Raw genomic sequence first — 20,434 nt, forward strand, 5'->3', positions numbered from 1 at the left:
ACTTCAACTGGACCTGCAGGCCGAGAGCTAAGGGCAGAATCATTGATCACATGACCCCCCCCAGCTGATGGTATGTCCCGTGGTGTAGCACTCCCTCCCTATTGCATTCCCTCTGACTTAGAGGAGTGTGTGCAACCTATTAAACAAAGATTGACAAATCCATTAAATCTGAAAGATAACACTTGAATATTTAACTGACGGTGAAGAGTTTTGGGATGTCTTCAATTAAACTTGGAAGGTTCAGAAAAGATTTAGGAGGATGTTGCCAGGTTTAGAGGGTTTGAGATATAGGGAGAGGCTGAATAGGCTGGGGCTGTTTTCTCTGGAGGGTCAGAGGTCAAGGGTGACCTTTTAGAGGTTTATAAAATCATGGGGGGGCATGGTTAGGGTTTATAGCCAACGTCGTTTCCCCAGGGTAGCGGGGATCCAAAACTAGAGGGCATAGGTTTAAGGTAAGAGGGGCAAAAGGGACCTAAGGGGCACCTTTTACACACAGAGGGTAATGCATGCATGGAATGAGCTGCCAGAGGACATGGAGGAGGCTGGTACAGTTACAGCATTTAAAAAGGCATCTGGATGGGTACATGAATAGGAAGGGTTTAGAGGGATATGGACCAAATGCTGGCATGGATGAGTTGGTCCGAAGGGTCTCTTTCCATGCTGTACATCTTTATGAATCTATGGTGCCCTCAAATAGGGAATAGGGTCTGAAATGGATCACAATTGATCACTCTGTGTAAGATAGGAATAGATCTAAGAAATACATGACAAGATTTGTAGCTTATCCTCAGACACTACCATGAAAGTCGTGACTTTCTAAGATTTGTTTTATTCGCTCACAGGAGGAGGGCGTTGTAGCTAGGCCGGCATTCATTGCCCATCCCTAATTGCCCAGAGGGCAGTTGAGAGTCAATCATATTGCTGGGGTCTGGAGTCACATATAGGTCAGACCAGGTGAAGATGGCAGATTTCCTTCCCCGAAGGACATTAGTGAACCAGATGGGTTTTCTGTTTTCCAAATCACCAGAAAGGGGTACTGCGTGATGAGGGATGATGTGTTGGATGACCAGTAGTGGGAGGATGTGAGCAAGTCATGTGATGAAACCTCAAGGAATAGCTTTAAAATTGCAGCTGGCAACCATACTTCCATCTGGTGTGTGGGAAAGGATCAAAATACTGGGACAGTCTGTCTGCTGATATTTGCATATATTGGGAAATGGTGGTTGATTGTGATCCTGGGAGAGCGATTCAAGTACAGGCGCAGGTATAGGCTTGCTGTAATTACACAGGGATTTGATGAGAGCAAATCTGGATATTCCGTGAAGTTTTAACTCTCCTTATCTGAGGAAGGATGCTCTGCTTATGGAGGGAATACAACAAAGGTTTGATTCCACAATTGACCTATGAAGAAAGACTGGACCAGTTAGGACTGTATTCATAGGAGCTTAGAAGGACAGGAGGGGAGGGGAGGGGAGGGGCAACTCTCACCTGAACCTGTAAAATTCTAACAGGACTAGACAAAGTAAACTCAAGGAGGATGTTCACGATGACGGAGGTTCTCTCGAACCCAGGGACACAGTCCAAGGATACAGGGTAGGCCACTTAGAACTGAGATGAGGAGAAATTTCTTCACTCAGTGAAGTGGTGAGCGTGTAGAATTCTTTGCCACAGAAAGCAATTGAGTCCAATATTTTCAAGGAAGAATTACAGGTCTAAATGGATCAAAGGGTATGGGGAGAAAGCAGGGACAGGGTGTTAAGTTGAATGACAGAGTAGTGCAAAGTCTAAATGGGCTAATCCTGCTCCTGTTTTCTATGCTTCTATGGGTGATGGGAGATTGATAGTGATGGGTGGGGGGGGGGGCGGGGTGAGGCCAGTCTGAGAAGGCAGCTGTAGGCCTCAAATTTCATTTCCCTACTCAGTTTAAGGAAGGCTAGGAGAGTCAGCCCATAGGCAGATTCAATTGAGGCATTCAGGAGGGTAGTAGATGGTTATTGGATAGAAATAGTGTGCAGGGGTATGAGGAAAAAAACAACAGAAGACTGACACTAGATAATGATGCATGTCTGAAGGGCTTGTGCAGACACAATGGGCTGGATGGAAAATGTTTCACAGGTCATTTGGTTTTTTGAGAAAATCAGGTTACTGTTTCATGAAGCACCCTTTCTATTCTGGATTATCTATATTTTTGCCCTCTGATGGTTTTAACACTTTCAATTATTTGTTCTTACTCATCATACTGCCTCTTGCTGGGGAATGGTTGCATTTACACTGTTGTCTCACATAAATGATTTTGCTTCCTCAGTCATATGAAACAAGTTAATTCATCAATGTGAGGCTGCCTCCATCTTGCTCAATCTGTGCTCATTCAAAAGCCTCTGTGCAGACACGGAGGAATATAGTGTTCATTTGTTATCCACCTGACTACACGAGTCTAGCAACTGATCGATGCCTACTGTGCTTGATTGGTCAAGCCTTGGTGCTGATTCAGATTTAAAGTTAACAGAAACCACAGAAGATACTCAAAGCTAACCACCTGTGACAAGCATGAGTGAAATATTTGAAGAATAATCCATGCACTGTGGAAAGATCCATTCATCACACTGAGTTGGCACTGACCCTCCAAGGAGTATTTAATCTGGACCCAGCTCAATTCCCGTAACCCTACACCTCCCATGGTGCACATCCCTTAACTCAAATGGATGAAATTAAGCATGGCCAATCCACCTATCCTGCACACCATTGAACTGTGGGAGGAAACTGAAGCATCCAAAGGAAACCCACACAGACACAGGAGAGAATGTGCAAACTCCATGCAGCCACCCAAGGCTGGAATTGAACCTGGGTCGCTGGTGCCATGAGGCAGCAGTGCTAACCGCTGAGCCATCATGTCACCCCTTTTTGTGACTTAAATAAATAAACCTGTTGCAAACTTAGAAAGTAACATCACCTCTACATTGCTGGGAGATATAGGAGGCACTTACATGAGAAAGAATGATCAAGCAAGACACCTGTCAACAAAGTCAGTCAGGTGAGGTGTCCTCACCTGTATGCTGCTCATCTAGCCAGCCTCAGCCAATGTAGCTCCCACTAGTAAGCAAAGAAGGTAAGCTCTTCCCTGACTTGTGCGCTACATTGGGTAAAAACAATGACTGCGGATGCTGGAAACCAGATTTTGGATTAGTGGTGCTGGAAGAGCACAGCAGTTCAGGCAGCATCCGAGAAGCAGTAAAATCGACGTTTCGGGCAAAAGCCCTTCATCAGGCATAAAAACAGAGAGCCTGAAGCGTGGAGAGATAAGCTAGAGGATGGTGGGGGGTGGGGAGAGAGTAGCATGGAGTACAATAGGTGAGTGGGGGAGGGGATGAAGGTGATAGGTCAGTGAGGAGAGGGTGGAGTGGATAGGTGGAAAAGAAGATAGACAGGTAGGACAAGTCTGGACAAGTTATGGGGACAGTTACTGAGCTGGAAGTTTAGAAGTAGGGTGAGGTGGGGGAAGGGGAAATGAGGAAACTGTTGAAGTCCACATTGATGCCCTGGGGTTGAAGTGTTCTGAGGCGGAAGATGAGGCGTTCTTCCTCCAGGCGTCTGGTGGTGAGGGAGCGGCGGTGAAGGAGGCCCAGGACCTCCATGTTCTCGGCAGAGTGGGAGGGGGAGTTGAAATGTTGGGCCACAAGGTGGTGTGGTTGATTGGTGCGGGTGTCCCGGAGATGTTCCCTAAAGCGCTCTGCTAGGAGGCGCCCAGTCTCCCCAATGTAGAGGAGACCGCATCGGGAGCAACGGATACAATAAATGATATTAGTGGATGTGCAGGTAAAACTTTGATGGATGTGGAAGGCTCCTTTAGGGCCTTGGATGGAGGTGAGGGAGGAGGTGTGGGCGCAGGATTTACGATTCCTGCGGTGGCAGGAGAAGGTGCCAGGATGGGAGGGTGGGTCGTAGGGGGGGTGTGGACCTGACCAGGTAGTCACGGAGGGAACGGTCTTTGCGGAAGGTGGAAAGGGGTGGGGAGGGAAATATATCCCTGGTGGTGGGGTCTGTTTGGAGGTGGCGGAAATGTCGGCAGATGATTTGGTTTATGCGAAGGTTGGTCGGGTGGAAGGTGAGCACCAGGGGCGTTCTGTCCTTGTTACGGTTGGAGGGGTTGGGTCTGAGGGTGGAGGTGCGGGATGTGGACTAGATGCACTGGAGGGCATCTTTAACCACGTGGGAAGGGAAATTGCGGTCTCTAAACAAGGAGGCTACATTGTCAAACTGGAGTGTGAATCCAGCAGTGGCAACACCTTATGCATGTGGTTACAGAACACGCTAGAGGGGCTGAATGGCTTGTTCAGCTTTGTGCATTCCAATTGCTGGTTGGGGTTGAGCAGAGCTGAGTCAGTGCTGGCGTGACCAATTTCCATTCTGTATCAGTTAACTTGAAACTGCTTCCCCCACCCCCCAACTTACCCCACTGCAGGTTAAACCCCTCAGGCAGTGCTGGGCTGAAAAGAGGTACCTAATGACTGAGCAAGGCACTGCTGTGTGCTTTGGAAATCCATAATTAAAAAAGGTAACGCAGTCATCACGTACAGAGTGGGCCAGTCACCCCTGCCTGAATTTTACAGCATAACATCTCCATCCCAGAAAATAAATAAAAAGTACTCGATTACAAAAAAAAAATTGCCTCTGCGAGAGTTGAGTAAATGAGCAGGTCACCTGTCAATTCCGCCAATGAATTGCATTTAAGCATCACCGAGCTGAGAGAACTGAATAAACGCAATACCCCAAACTTCCCAGCAAGTAGCAGATAATCTAACTGACAGTCACCATAGCAACACAGGCCAGGAAGAGCAAGCCACCAGCTTATAAACTCCAGAGAGAAACCTCTCTTAATTGGAAGGCCTTTAGCCCATTTCTCATTGCAGCACAGCTTCTTCCAAAAGAAGATTATTAAATTCTTCTGTTGACTTATGGAGGCTGGCACACACCATTATATTCTGCTTTTAGGATCACCCACTGTAATATAACTTGTGGCGCACAGATATTTCAAAGCAAGCAGCATTTGATGACAGCAAGGTGGGAACGCTTCTGTGATAGGCTCAGGCGAACTCTTTTCAGCCACTATTTCTTGTACAATGCCAGCAAGTCACATGATTGCTGTAAGCATCAGCAAAAAAAAACAAGGGATAAATAACAGGTCAGTGAGCACTTGCTCCAGAAATGAGTCTCAAGATTTCTGCTTCACATTTCCCTTCACCTCCCCCTGCTCCATACCAGAAAATTAAGCCGACCTGATTATTCACAACATCATTTGTCCATTAACTCATGGTTGCTAACGTTTTCAGTCTCTGGGGGGATTGTCCAACTGGAGATGATTTTATTTATGAATTGGATTGATTCATTCAGGTATCCCATGCTTTGCTTGCAGTGTTTGTTGTCTATCCACAATTTGCCTCAAGAAGATGTCTTCTTGAGCTGTAGTCCAGTATCCCACAGCGCTGATAGAAAAGGAGCCCCATCTTATAATAAAACTGAGACCATGCACAGCCTGCTCTTGTCCTTCTCGGTAACACAGTTTAAGATAAGTTCTGTCAAAGGAGCCTGGTTGAATTAGTGCAATGTACCCTGTATATGTACGTGCTGCACTGTGTCCCATAACTGGAGAGGGTGAATATTTAAGGTAGTGGATGGGGAACTGAATTAAATAGGCTATTTGGATTTTGTTGAACCTCTTGAGTGGTGTTGGAGATGCAGTCATACAGGCAAATGGGGAATATTCTATCACACTCCTTAGTTGTGCCTTCAAGATAGTGGACATGAGGGGAAACAGGAGGTGAGTTATTTGTGGAGAATATTGAGCCCCTGAGCTAGTCTTATAGCCACAGTATTATATGGTTAGTCTAATTATGTTTCTGATGAAGGGCTTATGCCCGAAACGTTGATTTTCCTGCTCCTCGGAGGCTGCCTGATCTGCCGTGCTTTCCCAGCACCACACTCTGGACTCTGATCTCCAGCATCTGCAGTCCTCACTTTCTACTAATTATGTTCCTGGTCAGTGAATGGTGGGGGATTCAGCAATGGCAACACCATTGCCTGTAAGGGCAAGTATTCAGGCACAGTCTTGCTGGAGATGGTCATTATTTGTTATTGAATGTTATTTCTCACATCCAGCCTAAATCCTGTTGCAAGTGAGCACGGCCAGAGTTGCAAACTGAACTGACCATTATTTAAGACTGGCACCTCAATGGTGGGATCCACAGTGGGAGTTTTGAGATTGATCAGTCACTTCTGGCTAAAGAAGGCTCAGTTTTGCCTTTTAGTTTTCACTCATGTTTGGGCTTTGCCATCACCGAAGATGTGGATATTCATGGAATTTCTCCCTCCCAGGTGTTAAGTGTCTGTTCTGGAGAAGTTTGATGGGACTTGTTTCAGTGCAGCATCACCATGTTTTGTTTGCTGGGCCGCCATGTTGGTTCTATTTTTTACTTTTACTGAGTCAGCACAGCATTTTTTGACACTGCTCTGAGCCTTGTGTCTGAGCTACGGTTGGTCCCTTGGTTTTATCACAATGCTGTGGGGAGGAACATGCTTGGCCAAGAGCTTATAGATTCTGTTAGAACCAAACTCTTCTGCTTACTGATGTTTCAATCTGTTCTGGATCTACCTGCACAGCAGCACACAACAGAATGGAGAGAATCGTGCGGCTCCCTCAACGCATTTCATTGTACACAATGCTCTTAAAAAGGAACACCCGCTCATCCCTGGGGAAGAGAAAGAGAGCGCAAAGTTCAGTTACAGCAACTCCAGTTACAGGCTCAAGTTCAGCAAGGATGATTTGTCCAACATTGCTTTTCATGATAACGTTGCCAATGTGCAAAAGACTGTCACTTTTCTTTTCCTAATGAAGCCTTTGCCCTTTCCCCATTGCTCTTCAAATAAGAAACATTTAATTGAATTTGTGATTAAAAAAATAGCCTCTTCTTTATAAGCCCCAGGGGTCAAACATTCTCAATGGCTGATCATCAAATTAAATGTCAGATTCTGCATATTAAGATACCACCTGTCTGAATCTCATCATTCTTTTTAATATTTTTGCTCCTCGATATTAGTTTTACGTTATCCCATTAGGTAGCAAATCATCTAATCCCACCTCCATCTGTGCCACACACCAACGGTCCAACTTATTAGAGTGGTAAGTTGCTCTCAAGTTATTTGCTTTATAAAGAGAGCAGGTTAGGAAGCACAGGGCTGCAGCACATTTTGAAATTAAAAGCAACCTTTCATTAGGCAAGCTGAGGAACACATTGAAATTGGGGACCGTTGTAGACAATGACCTATTAGATCAATAGAGCATGTAGGGTAAACAACATGTTGTTCAGAGAAACTGCTTGTTCTGAAGAGGAATTTACTGCTGAAAAAAGAATCAATATTGGGAGCCACCTAATACTTACTGCACTTCTGTTTAAATGGCAAAATACTTGGAACCTCAGCAGGATTCTTTGTCCATCATCTTCATCAGGTTCCAGGGCATTGCTCCATGGGCCTGGCATTAACGGGCCTGACTGTAATTTTTATCTGCTTTGCTCAACAGAACTAGCTTCAGTTTGGCTGGGCCAATCGACATTTTCTGGGTCATTCAATTGTGCTGAATTAAAAACTCTCCTGGTTTTCCACAGTGTGAAGTATGTGTAACCACCGGAAGGTTGTGGGACTACGGCAAACATTGCTTACAATGTGGAACCTGGAGACATTCACTATCGCCAAGTCATAGAACATAGAACATAGAACATAGAAGAATACAGCGCAGTGCAAGCCTTTTGGCCCTCGATGTTGCGCCGATCCAAGCCCACCTAACCTACATTAGCCCACTATCCTCCATATGCCTATCCAATGCCTGTTTAAATGCCCATAAAGAGGGAGAGTCCACCACTGCTACTGGCCGGGCATTCCATGAACTCACGACTCGCTGAGTAAAGAATCTACCCCTAACATCTGTCCTATACCTACCACCCCTTAATTTAAAGCTATGCCCCCTCGTAATGGCTGAGTCCTTCAAATTTTCTATTGTCACCAGGCAACAAAGTAGGAGGAACCAAGAGGTAAGCCTAAAAATATCGGGGCAGGTTTTCAGAGGTTCAGCAGTCCTTTTTTATTACAAAACAGGAGAGCTCCATATTTCTGACACAAGATTCTGATCAGGGCTACTTCAGAAATGGGTGCAACCATATTTCCATTCGAAAAGGTCCTTTGTAATGCAGGACAATGGGGGATGCAAACCCCACTCCCTTTATCACTGCGGTCAGTTGCCATATTCTCTCCTGCAAAGGTCGAGCAGCACAGTTGCTTTGTGGAAGAGTGTTTCGAAGGGGTTAGTGAGAGTTTAGGCTGCCAAGCAGGTAGAATGCCAGGTGGGTAGAGAGCAAGGTGCCAGGTAAGTGAAGTACCGGGGGGGGGGGGGGGGGGGGGGGGGGGAGTAGGGGTAGGTTTCCAGGTAAATAGGGTTTATAGGAGTGGGATTCCAGGCACAAAGTGATAAGGGGGCCAAGTATGTGATGGAGTGTTTAGATTCTCCCTGTGTCTGCGTGGGTTTCCTCTGGGCGCTCCGGTTTCCTCCCACAGTCCAAAGATGTGGGGGTTAGGTGAATTGGCCACGCTAAATTGCCTGTAGTGTTAGTTGCATTAGTCAGGGGTAAATGTAGGGGAATGGGTCTGTATGGGTTGCTCTTCGGAGGGTCGGTGTGGACTTGTTGGGCCGAAGGGCCTGTTTCCACATGGTAGGGAATCTAGTCTAATCTAATAAAATAAGGTTGAGGGTTGGAGGGGGTGATGGAGATATCGGATTTATTTTGGGCTAGGATGGGGTTGGGTCTGTGGCTTTCCCCACATTTCTATACATAATGACTTGCTGAGTTTAAAAAAAAAGCCAAATTTCATCCTTGCTTCTTTTGCACATCGCCTTAAATATGTGCCCTTTTGCTTTTCTTACAGATATTCTGTATATTCTCTATCCAGCTGCTCAGAATTTTGAAAATCTCCAACACAACTCCCCATAAGTCTTATTTCCAAGGACAACAGTCCCAAAATCTTCAACCCCAAAATCAGAACTGAAATTTCTCATTCCTGGAACTATTCTTAAAAATCACTTCTGCATTCCCTCCAAGACATTTGCATCTTTGTAATAGGAGAAAGTGAGGACTGCAGTTACTGGAGATCTGAGTCGAGAGTGTGGTGCTGGAAAAGCACAGCAGGTCAGGCAGCATCCGAGGAACAGGAGAATTGATGTTTCGGGCATAAGTCCTTCATCATAAGCCCTTCATTCCTGAAACATCGATTCTCCTGCTCCTAGGATGCTGCCTGACCTGCTGCGCTTTTCCAGCACCACACTCTCGCATCTTCCTAATAATATGGCACACAACTGTACACCGTATTACAGCGGAGATCTAATAAATATCTGCCCAGTCAAAAATCTGGGCCATAATTTCATTCATCAAGGAAGAGTTACTAGATAATTGAAATACCATCTGTGATCCATTGTCAATCTAGTACTGAACAAGCTATCACTGAACTCTGAAGACTGACTTGTAATTTTCTTCCAGCATTGGAACAATGTGCATAGCTGTACTTAGAAAAGCTCAGCAGGGCTGGCAGCATCTGTGAAGAGAAATCAGAGTTAACGTTTCTGGTCCTGTGACCCTTCCTCAAAACTGCCAATTACTATGGATCAAAAGAAATAATAAAGAAGGAATGTGCAATTATCCAATCATTTAACAAATCTGTCAGGAGGTCCCAAAGTGCTTCATATCCAGTGGATTAGTCCTTCGATAGACAAATGCAGAAGTCAATTTGTACTTCACAAGTCTGACAAATAAGAAATGGGGATGATTGCAGATTTAATCCTCTGGTATTGGTTGTCAAAAGGGCTTGTGGGCAACTCCTTGGTTTTGAAGAAGTGCATTCACACCAACTCTTGAAGAAAGGTATGAAAGAAACGCTTAGAGAGGTAGCATCTCTGACCATGCAGCTCTCCTACAAGGCTGCACCTGAATTATAAAGATCAAACTGGAGAGTAGATTTCAGCTCTAGGCCCTTCTGATCAAAAATGCAAGTATACTTGCTACAGTCTGAAGCATGTTGACCAATCCACAATGAATTATACCAATAACATTCACCCTGAATGAAGATATATCCAATAACTTTAAGATGTAAGAACAGAAGTTGATCATTCGGCCCATTGAGTCTGCCCCACTATCCGGTGAGATCATGATTATTGTGATAATCCTTAACTCTACTTTTCTGCCTTTCCCCATCATTCTCAATTCTCTTACTGATTAAAAATCTATCTCAGACTTGAACATACTTAAAATGCCAGCCTCAACAGCCCTCTATGATAAAGAATTCCACAGATTGATTACTCTCAGAAAAAAAAGGTGACTCTCTGTCTTAAATGGGTGACCCCTTATTCTGGGATAATGCCTTCTGGTCCTTGGCTCTCCCACAAGGGAAATATTTCTTCACAACTATGTTGTGAGGTCCCTTAAAATTCTTGCATCGTTCAATAAGTCTCTACTAATTCTTCTAAGCTCAACTGAATTCAAGCCCAACATACTCAACTTGTCCTCATAAGAAAGTCTGTCTATACTTAGAATCAATCTAGCAAACCCTCTCTGGACTGCTTCCAATGCCAATAAATTTTTACTTAGATAAGGAGACTAAAACTGTTCACAGTGTTCTAACCTTGATCTGACTAGTGTTTATATAGTTTTGGAAAGACTTCCATGTTTTCTTTATTATCCATTCCCTTTGAAATAAAGGCAAACAGTCATAGAGTCATAGAGATGTACAGTATGGAAACAAACCCCCGTGTCGGTCCAACCCGTCCTTGCCGACCAGATATCCAAACCCAATCTAGTCCCACCTGCCAGCACCCGGCCCATATCCCTCCAAACCCTTCCTATTCATATACCCATCCAGATGCCTTTTAAATGTTGCAATTGTAACAGCTTCCACCACTTCCTCTGGCAGCTCATTACATACACGCACCAATTTGTCTTCCGTATTACTTGCTATATTTGGATGATAGCTTTTTTAGATTCACACACAAGGATCCACAAATCCCTCTATGCTGCAGCTTTTTGTAGTCTTTCCCTATTTAAATAATATTCACCCCTTCTATTCTTGCTTCCAAAGTGCAAAACCACACATTTACCCACGTTATCTGCCAAGTTGTTGTCCATTTGCTTAATCAGCCTCGATTCTTCTTATGTCATCCTCACAACTTACCTTCCCGTCAATTATTGTGTCATTCAGTGCATTTTTGGGAAGTCTTTCGTGATCACCTTTAACCAGAATGAGAACACAGTATTGCTAACCCGGCAAAGTATTACACTTTTCTTTCTCCCCAATACAAGGGATGAGCTAATTTTTCTAGGTAAAGGTGCAATGCCCATATTACAAGATAATGTTGATGAAGTTAATCAAATGGACTGCATCTATCTTAACCCTATAAACCCTATTATAGAATATATTTTTAAAATGCAAGTTGACATTTATTTAAAAATGAATCAAGGTGTCTTTCAAAATATTTCCCAATACTCACCAGAGTTCCATCGCGAATTCGACTGAAATTGGAAGCAGACTCTACTGATCAAAAATGATCACAAGACCTTTTGAAATTCAATGATCATTTACACAGAGAGTAAATAAAACTCATGCATTGAGTATAGGAGTTGGGAGTTGAAGAGTGTGGTGCTGGAAAAGCACAGCCGGTCAGCCAACATCTGAGGAGCAGGAGAATCAATGTTTCAGGCATAAGCTATTCATCAGGAATAAAGGAATGGCCCAAGGGGACAGAGATAAATGAAAGGGGGGTAGGACTGGAAGGAAACGTGGCTGGGAATGCAACAGGTAGATGAAGTGGAGGGTGATGGTGATAGGTTGGAGAGAAAGGTGGAGCAGACATTTGGGAACGAAGATGGATAGGTAGGATAGTTCAAAAAGGCAGTGCTGAGTTGCAAGTTTGGATCTGGGGTAAGGTGGGAGAGACGGGAAATGAGGAAACTGGTGAAATCCATATTGATCCCGGTGTGGTCAGAGGGTCCCAAGGCAGAAGATGAGGTGATCTTGCTCCAGGCGTCAGATGGCTACAGTTTGGCAGAGGAGGAAACCTAGGATTTGCATGTCCTTGGCGCAATGGGAGGAGTTAAAGTGTTCTGCCACAGGTCAGTGGGGTTGTTTAATGCATGTGTCCCAGAGATGTTCTCTGAAACGTTCCACAAGTTGGTGTCCTGTCTCTCCAATGTAGTAGAGACTACATCGAGAGAAATGGATACAGTAGATGACGTGTGTGGAAGTGCGGGAAAATTTTTGACAGATGCGGAAGGATCCTTTGGGGCCTTGGATAGAGATAGGGGGGGTGGTGTGGGCACAGGTTTTGCACTTCTTGTGGAGGCAGGGGAAGGTGCCAGGAGTGGAGTGTGGGTTGGTGGGTGGCATGGTCCTAAAAAGGGAGTCGCAGAGGGAATGGTCTCTCCATAACACAGATAGGGGTGGGGAGCGAAATGTATTCCTGGTGGTGGGGTCTGTTTTTAGGGAGTGGAAATGGTGGAGGATGATGCAATGTATGCGGAGGTTGGTGTGGTGGAAGGGGAGGACCAGGAGGTCCTATCCTTGTTGCGATTGGAGGGGTGGGGTTCAATGGCAGACATGTGGGAAGTACAGATGTGCTGGAGGGCATCCATGACCACGTGGTAGGAGAAATTGCGGTCTTTGAAGAAGGAGGCCATCTGGGATGTTCTAAGGTGGAAATGATCCTCCTGGGAACAGATGCGGCAGAGGCGGAGGAATTAGGAGTAAGGGATGGTATTTCTTTTACAGGAGGCAGACTGGGAGAAGGAGTAGCCCAGTTAGCTGTGGAAGTCGATGGGTTTGCAATAGATGTCAGCTTTGAGTTAGTTGCCAGAAATGGAGATGGACGGGCTCAGGAAGGGGAGGGAGTTGAACGAGGTGGATTCTTCCACATCAATCAGAGATTTACCTGTACTTCCACATACGTCATCTACTGTGTCCGTTGCTCTCGATGTGGTCTCCTCTACATTGGGGAGACAGGATACCAACTTGCAGAACATTTCAGAGAACATCTCTGGAACACACACACTAAACAACCCCACAGCCTTGTGACTGAACACTTTAACTCTCCTTCCCACTCTGCCAAGGACATGCAAGTCCTGGGCCTCCTCCACTGCCAAACTCTAGCCACCCGATGCTTGGATGAGGAACACTTCATCTTCCACCTTGGGACCTTCCAACCACATGGAATCAATGTGGATTTTACAAGTTTCCTCATTTCCCCTCTCCCCACCTTGTCCCAGATTCAACCTTGCAACTCGGCACCACCCTCTTGAACTGTCCTACCTGTCCATCATCTTTCGCATCTATCTGTTCCACCCTCCTCTTCGATCTATCAATTTCAACCCATCTTTTTTAACTTACGCATTCCCAGATGCCTTACCCCAACCCAACCTTCCCTCCCATTTATCTCTCAGCCCCCTTGGGCCACCCTCTCATTCCTGATGAAAAGCTCATGCTCGAAGCGTTGACTCTCCTGCCCCTCGGATGTTGCCTGACTGGCTGTGCTTTTCCATCATCACATTCTTCGACTCTTTTCTCCAGCGTCTGCAGTCCCCACTTTCTCATTGGAGTTTGTGCGGGGTGGGGGGGGGTTCTCCCGGCTATCGGAAGGATGTTGTGAAACTTGAAAGAGTTCAGAAAAGATTTACAAGGATGTTACCAGGGTTGCAGGATTTGAGCTATTGGGGGAGGCTGAATGGGCTGGGGCTGTTTTTGGCAGCTGACTGGTGACCTTGTAGAAGTTTAGAAAACGAGTGGCAAGCATAGGGTTAATAGACAAGGACTTATCCCAACTGTGGAGGAGTCTAAAACAAGAGGGCATAGGTTTAAGATGAGAGAGGAAAGACTTAAAAGGGACCTGAGGGGCAACCTTTCAATGCAGAGGGTGGTGCACTTACAGAATAAGCTGCCAGAGGAAGTGGTGGAGGCTAGTACAATGGCAACTTTTAAAAGGTACCCAAATGGGTAAATGGATAGGAAGGGTTTGGAGGGATATGGGCCAAATGCTGTCAAATGGGACTAGATTAATTTAGGATATCTGGTTAGCATGGACGAGTTGGAACAAAGGGTCTGTTTCCATGTTGTACATCTCTGTGACTCATTGACCTCCTGCCTCACCTCCATCCAAGGCCTCAAAGGAGCCTTCCACATCCGGCAGAGATTTTCCTGTACATCTAAACACCTCATCTACTGTGTCCGTTGTGCTTGATGTGGTCTCCTCTACACTGGGGAGACAGGACATCAACTCAAGGAACATCTCTGGGGCAGATGCACCAATCAACCCACCACCCGAACACTTCAACTCCTCATCCCAATCCGCCAAGGACATGCAAGTCCTGGGCCAATTCCACCACTAAATCCTAGCCACCTGTTGCTTGGAAGATTCTCCAATGCCTAGGGACCCTCCAACCACATGACATCAATGTTGATTTTGCCAGTTTCCTCATCTCCCCTCCCCCACCTCATCCCAGATCCAACCCTCCAACTCGGCACCACCCTCTTGAAATGTCCCACCTATCAATCTTCCTTCCCACCTATCTGCTCCACCCTCTCCACCAACCTATCACCTTCCAACTACCTTCCCCCCAGCCCCACCCGACTTTATCTCTCAGCCTCCATTCCCCCTCAACATTCTTGCTGAATGGCTTATGCCTGAAACATTGATTCTCCTGTTCCTCAGATGCTGCCTGACCCACTGTGCTTTTCCAGCACCACACTTTTTGACAGCTGTTCTGGAAACCCCTGCCTAGAGTCACAGTCTGCCAAAACAAAAGAGCCTTCACTCACTCCCAGAACATATTCTGATTGAGTCCACATGTGGGAAAATTCTACACATAGTCAACTATAGAAGCCATCACAGCTGCTGAGTCTGACTCCAAGCTTTACTCCCTTTATATCTGACAGAGAGACTTCAAGCAAGTCAAACCTGCATTGATATCAGAGACAGATTTCATTTTAATCTTCATATAAAACTTTTATTCTTCCTGACTTTAAATATTGCATATGCATTTGTTGACTTTTATAATGTAACTTATCTAGTTTAGTTGGTAACATTTAGCAATAGTTGGGTGATTAACAAACTTTTTATCAGGTTTAAAAATAGAGTCATAGACCATGAAACATTACAGCGCAGTACAGGCCCATTAGCCCTTGATGTTGCATTGTCCTGTGAAGTTAATCTGATACTCATCTAACCTACCATTCCATTACAATCCAATGCATGCCCAATGGCCATTTAAATGCCCTTAACGCTGGGGAGCCCACTACTGTTGCCAGCAGGCCGTTCCATGCCACTACTATTCTGAGTAAAGAAACTACCTCTGATATCTGTCCATATCTATCCCCCCTCAATTTAAAGCTATGTCCCCTCGTATTAGCCTTCACCATCCGAGGAAAAAGGCTCTCACTGTTCACCCAATCTAACTCTCTGATTATCTTATATGTCTTGATTAAGTCACCTCCCAACCTCCTCCTCTCCAACAAAAACAGCCTCAGTTCCCTCAGCCTTTCCTCATAAGACCTTCCTTCCATACCAGGCAACATTTCAGCAAATGTCCTCTGAACCCTTGCCGAAGCTTCCACATCCTTCCTATAATACGGTGACCAGAACTGCATGCAGGTGCGGCCTTACCAGTGTCTCGAACAGCTGAAGCATGACCTTGTGGCTCCGAAACTCAATCCGCCTACCAATAAATGCCAACACACCATATGCCTTCTTAACAACCCTGTCAACTTAGGTGGCAACTTTCAGGAAGTCATGCACCTGGACACAGATCTCTTTGTTCATCTTCACTGCCAAAAATCTTACTATTGGCTCAGTACTCTCTGCATTCCTGTTACTTCTTCCGAAGTGAACTACCTCACATTTTTCAACATGAAACTTCATTTGCCACTTCTCAGCCTAGCTCTGTATCTTATCTCTGTCCCCCTGTAAACCACAACATCCTTCGGCACTATCCATAACTCTGCCTACCTCAGTGTCATCTGCAAATTTACTGACCCATCCTTTTATGCCCACCTCCAGATAATTTCTAAAATTACAAACAGCAGTGCCCAAAACAGATCCTTGCAGCACACCACTGGTAACTGAGCTCCAGGATGAATATTTCCCATCAACCCCCATCCTCTGTCTTCTTTCAGCTGGCCAATTTCTGATCCAAACCACGAAATCATCTTCAATCCTGAAACTCCTTATTTTGTGCAATAGCCTACCATGTGGAACCTTATCAAATGCTTTACTGAAGTCCATATACACCACATCAATCACTTTACTGTCATCCATTTGTTTGGTTATCGTCTCAAATAACTCAATAAGTTTAGTGAGGCATGACCTACCCTTCACAAAACCGTGTTGGCTATCCCTGATCAAATTATTCCTTCCCAGATGATTATAAATCCTATTTCTTATAACCTTTTACAACACCTTACCCACAACCGAAGTAAGGCTCACTGGCCTATAATTACCAGGGTTGCCCCGACTCCCCTTCTTAAACAAGGGAACAACATCTGCTATTCTCCAGTCTCCTGGCGCTACTCCTGTTGACAATGGTGACATAAAGATCGAAGCCAAAGGCTCTGCAATCTCCTGCCTGGCTTCCCAAAGAATCCGAGGATAAATCCCATCTGGCAATGGGGTCTTATCTATTTTCAGATCTTCCAAAATTGCTAAAATCTCCTCTTTGTCAACTGCAATCCCATCTAATCTAATAGCCTATATCTTCACATTCTCACTAACATTGTCCTTTTCTGGCGAAAGGTATTCATTAAGGCTTCCCCTATGTCCTCAGATTCCACACACAGCTTTCCACTACTATCTTTGATTGGCTCTAATCTTACTCTCATCATTCTTTTATTCTTGATATACCTATAGAAGGCCTTAGGGTTTACCTTGATCCTATCCACCACCAACTTCTCATGTCCCCTCCTGGCTCTTCTTTGCCCTCTTTTGATCTTTTCCAGCCAGCCTATAGCTCTCAAGCTCCCTAACTGAGCCTTCATGCCTCATCCTCACATAAGCTTTCCTCTTCCTCTTGACAACAGCTTCAACTTCTTTAGTAAACCATGGCTCCCTCTCTTGACAACTACCTCCCTGCCTGATAGGTATGTATTTATCAAGGACCCGTAGTAGCTGTTCCTTGAATAAGCCTCACATTTCAAGAGTGTCCATCCCCTGCAGTTTCTTTCGCCATCTTATGCATCCTGACTCTTGCTTAGTTGCATCATAATTGCCTTTCCCCCAGTTATACCACTTTCCCTGCGGTACATACCTATCCCTGTCCATTGCTATTATAAACATAACCGAATTGTGGTCACTACAGTCAAAGTGCTCACCTACCTCCAAGTCTAACAGCTAGCTGGGTTTATTCCCCACTACCAAATCCAATATGGCATCATCCTTTGTTGGCCTGTCAGCATACTGTGTCAGAAAACCCTCCTGCACACATTGAACTAAAACTGACCCACTTGAACTATAGTATTCCCAGACAATACTGGGGAAGTTAAAGACCCCATAACAATGACCTTGTTACTCTCACTCCTATTGAGAATCATCTTTGCTATCATTTTGTCCACATCCCTGGAACAATTCAGAGGCCAATAGAAAACTCTCAATAGAATGACTTCTCCTTTCCTGTTTCTAACCGCAGCCCAAACTACCTCAGTGGATGAGTCCTCAAACGTTATCTTAGCTGCTGTAATACTACCCTTGTTTGACAATGTCACACACCCCCCCGCCTCTTTTACCATCTTCACTGTTCTTCCTGAAACATCTAAATCCTGGAATCTGCAATAACCATGGCCACAACATGGAAAGCCCAGCTACCAACCCATGCTGCAAGTTCACCCACCTTATTCCGGATGCTCCTGGCATTGAAGTACACACATTTCAAACCAACATCCTGATTGCCTGTGCCTCTTTTGACCTTGTAAACCTATCTCTGACCTCACTACTCTCAACCTCCTGTACACTGGAACTACAATTCAGGTTCCCATCCCCCTGCTGCATTAGTTTAATTCCTCCCCCCACCCGAAGAACATTTGCAGATTTTCCTCCGAGGATATTGGTACCCCTCTGGTTCAGGTGAAGACCATCCTTTTTGTAGAGGTCCCACCTTCCCCAGAAAGAGCTCCAATTATCCAAAGTCCTCCCTCCTGCACCATTCCTGCAGCCACGTGTTCAGCTCCGTGCTTTCCGTTTCTTGCTTCACGAGTGTACGGCATATGCAACAAACCAGAGATAACAACTCTGTTTGTTCTAGCTCTAAGCTTCTATCCTAGCTCCCTGAATTTCTGCCTTCGGTCCTCACCTTCCTTCCCACCTACATCGTTGGTGCCTATGTGGACCATGACTTGGGGCTACTACCCCTCCCCCTCAAGGATCCCAAAAACATGATCAGAGACATCATGAACCCTGGCACCTGGGAGGCAATACACCAATCATGAGTCTGTCTCATTCTTGCACAACCTCTGATCTGTCCCCCTAACTATGGAGTCCTCATTAACTCTTTCCCCTTTTCCTCTGAGTAACAGGGACAGACTCTGCGCCAGCGACGTAAGTCGTCCACCCCAACAGTACCCAAACGGTATACTTGTTGAGGGGAAACACCACAGAAGATCCCTGTACTGCCTTGCCAGTTCCCTTTCTGTCCCCTGACGGTGACCCATCTACCTTCTTCACATGGCTATGGAGTAACTACCTCCCTGTAACTCCTCTCAATAACCCCCTCCACCTCCTGAACAATCCAAAGTTCATCCAGCTCCAGTTCCCTATCACTGTTCTTGAGGAGCTGGAGTTGGGTGCACCTCCCACTAGTGGTGACCCTTACCTCCCACATACTGCAGGAGGAACATTCAACTGCCTTAATCTCCATTCCCGTTATTCTAAATTCATAAATAGATTGCCAGAGAAAAAAAAAAATGAAATATGAAATAAAACACTCCACACCTTACCAACCGACACACACCCAGAACTTTTTTCTTCGGTTGGAGGAGGAGGATGTGTGGGAGACACTACTTGGAGTAGTGCTTTGAGTAAAACAACTGCCCAAATAGGTGACCTTGTGACCTCTCTGACTGCATCCTGGAACTTGATCTGGTTATTTGAAAATTTAAACAAAGTAAAGAGAGGGCTAAATATGAAATTGTGCCAAGTCTTTGTTTATAAATCTGTCTGAGTTCATGCAAAGTTTGTTGTAATGATATCTTTTCTAGCATTTTCTGCTCTTAGTTCAGATTCTGCCATATGTCAATTTTGCCATGACCTTTGCCACCTAGAAGAGAGAGAGAGAGAGAGAGAGAGACAAGCGCTTGGTAACTTTTGCTTTCAGTTAAAAAGAAAGTTCTTGATCTTGACAGTGAAGGAACAGCAACAGTCAGAAAAGTAGGAGCTTGCAGATGATAGTGTCCCCATCCATCTGCTACCCCTGTCTTTCTCAACATGAAAGATGCTGTGGAAGGAGCTTTGGCAAGTTACCACTTGTCTCTGTAGATGGAGCACACTGCTGCCACTGTGCATTGGTGGAAAAAGAGTTGAATGTTGAAGGTGCTGGATGAAATTCAACTGAGCAGGCTGCTTTGTCCTCGATGCTGTGCAGCTTCCTTAGGGTTGTAGGAGTTGCATTCAACAAGGCAGACAGAGAGTATTCCATAAACTGCCTGACTTGTGTCTATCCACCATCTATATGGTACAGGAGTGTCAGAAGGTGAGTTACCTGCTACAGAACCTCTTGCTTGTTTGTGTAGCCACAGTATTGTGACATGGCCAGTCCAGTTCAGGTTTTGGTCAATTGTAATACCCACCAGAAGTTGATAGTCAGGTCTCAGCTATGGCAATTCCATTGAAAGTCAAGGGACAATAGTTAGATTCTCTCTTGCTGGAGACAGTCATTCATGCCACACAAGTGTCAGACAATGTTACTTGGTCAGTGTTTATTCCAAGTCTGAATATTGTCCAGGACTTCCTGCATATGGACACGGCCTGCTTCAGTATCAAAAATGCTGTGAATGGTGCAAAATACTGTGCAATAAATCAGCATATATTTCCACTTCTGACTTTGTTATGGTGGGAATGGTATTGACGAAGAAGCTAAAGGTGCTTAGATCTAAGATCCATCCCGAGGAGTCCATGCAGAGATGTCCAGGGGCTGAGGCGGTTGAACTTCAACAATAACACGCCACCACCATTTTCTTTTGTGTTACTAACAACTCCAACTAAGTACCATTCCCGAGTCCTAGTATTGCTGGGCTCATTGATGCTACACACTGTCAACTGCAGGCTTGATATTAAGGGCAGGCACTCTCATCTCACCCTGGAATTCATCTCTTTTGT

General features: G+C 45.2%; 1 protein-coding gene across 5 annotated transcripts in view; it reads right to left on the reverse strand.

The window, feature by feature from the left end:
* celf2 (cugbp, Elav-like family member 2) overlaps positions 1–20,434 on the reverse strand; it is a 985,143-nt gene that overhangs the window by 915,749 nt on the left and 48,960 nt on the right. The gene's annotated exons all lie outside the window — the stretch shown is intronic.

Source organism: Chiloscyllium punctatum, chromosome 44, assembly GCF_047496795.1.
Source record: "Chiloscyllium punctatum isolate Juve2018m chromosome 44, sChiPun1.3, whole genome shotgun sequence".
In the NCBI taxonomy this organism is placed as follows: domain Eukaryota; kingdom Metazoa; phylum Chordata; class Chondrichthyes; order Orectolobiformes; family Hemiscylliidae; genus Chiloscyllium; species Chiloscyllium punctatum.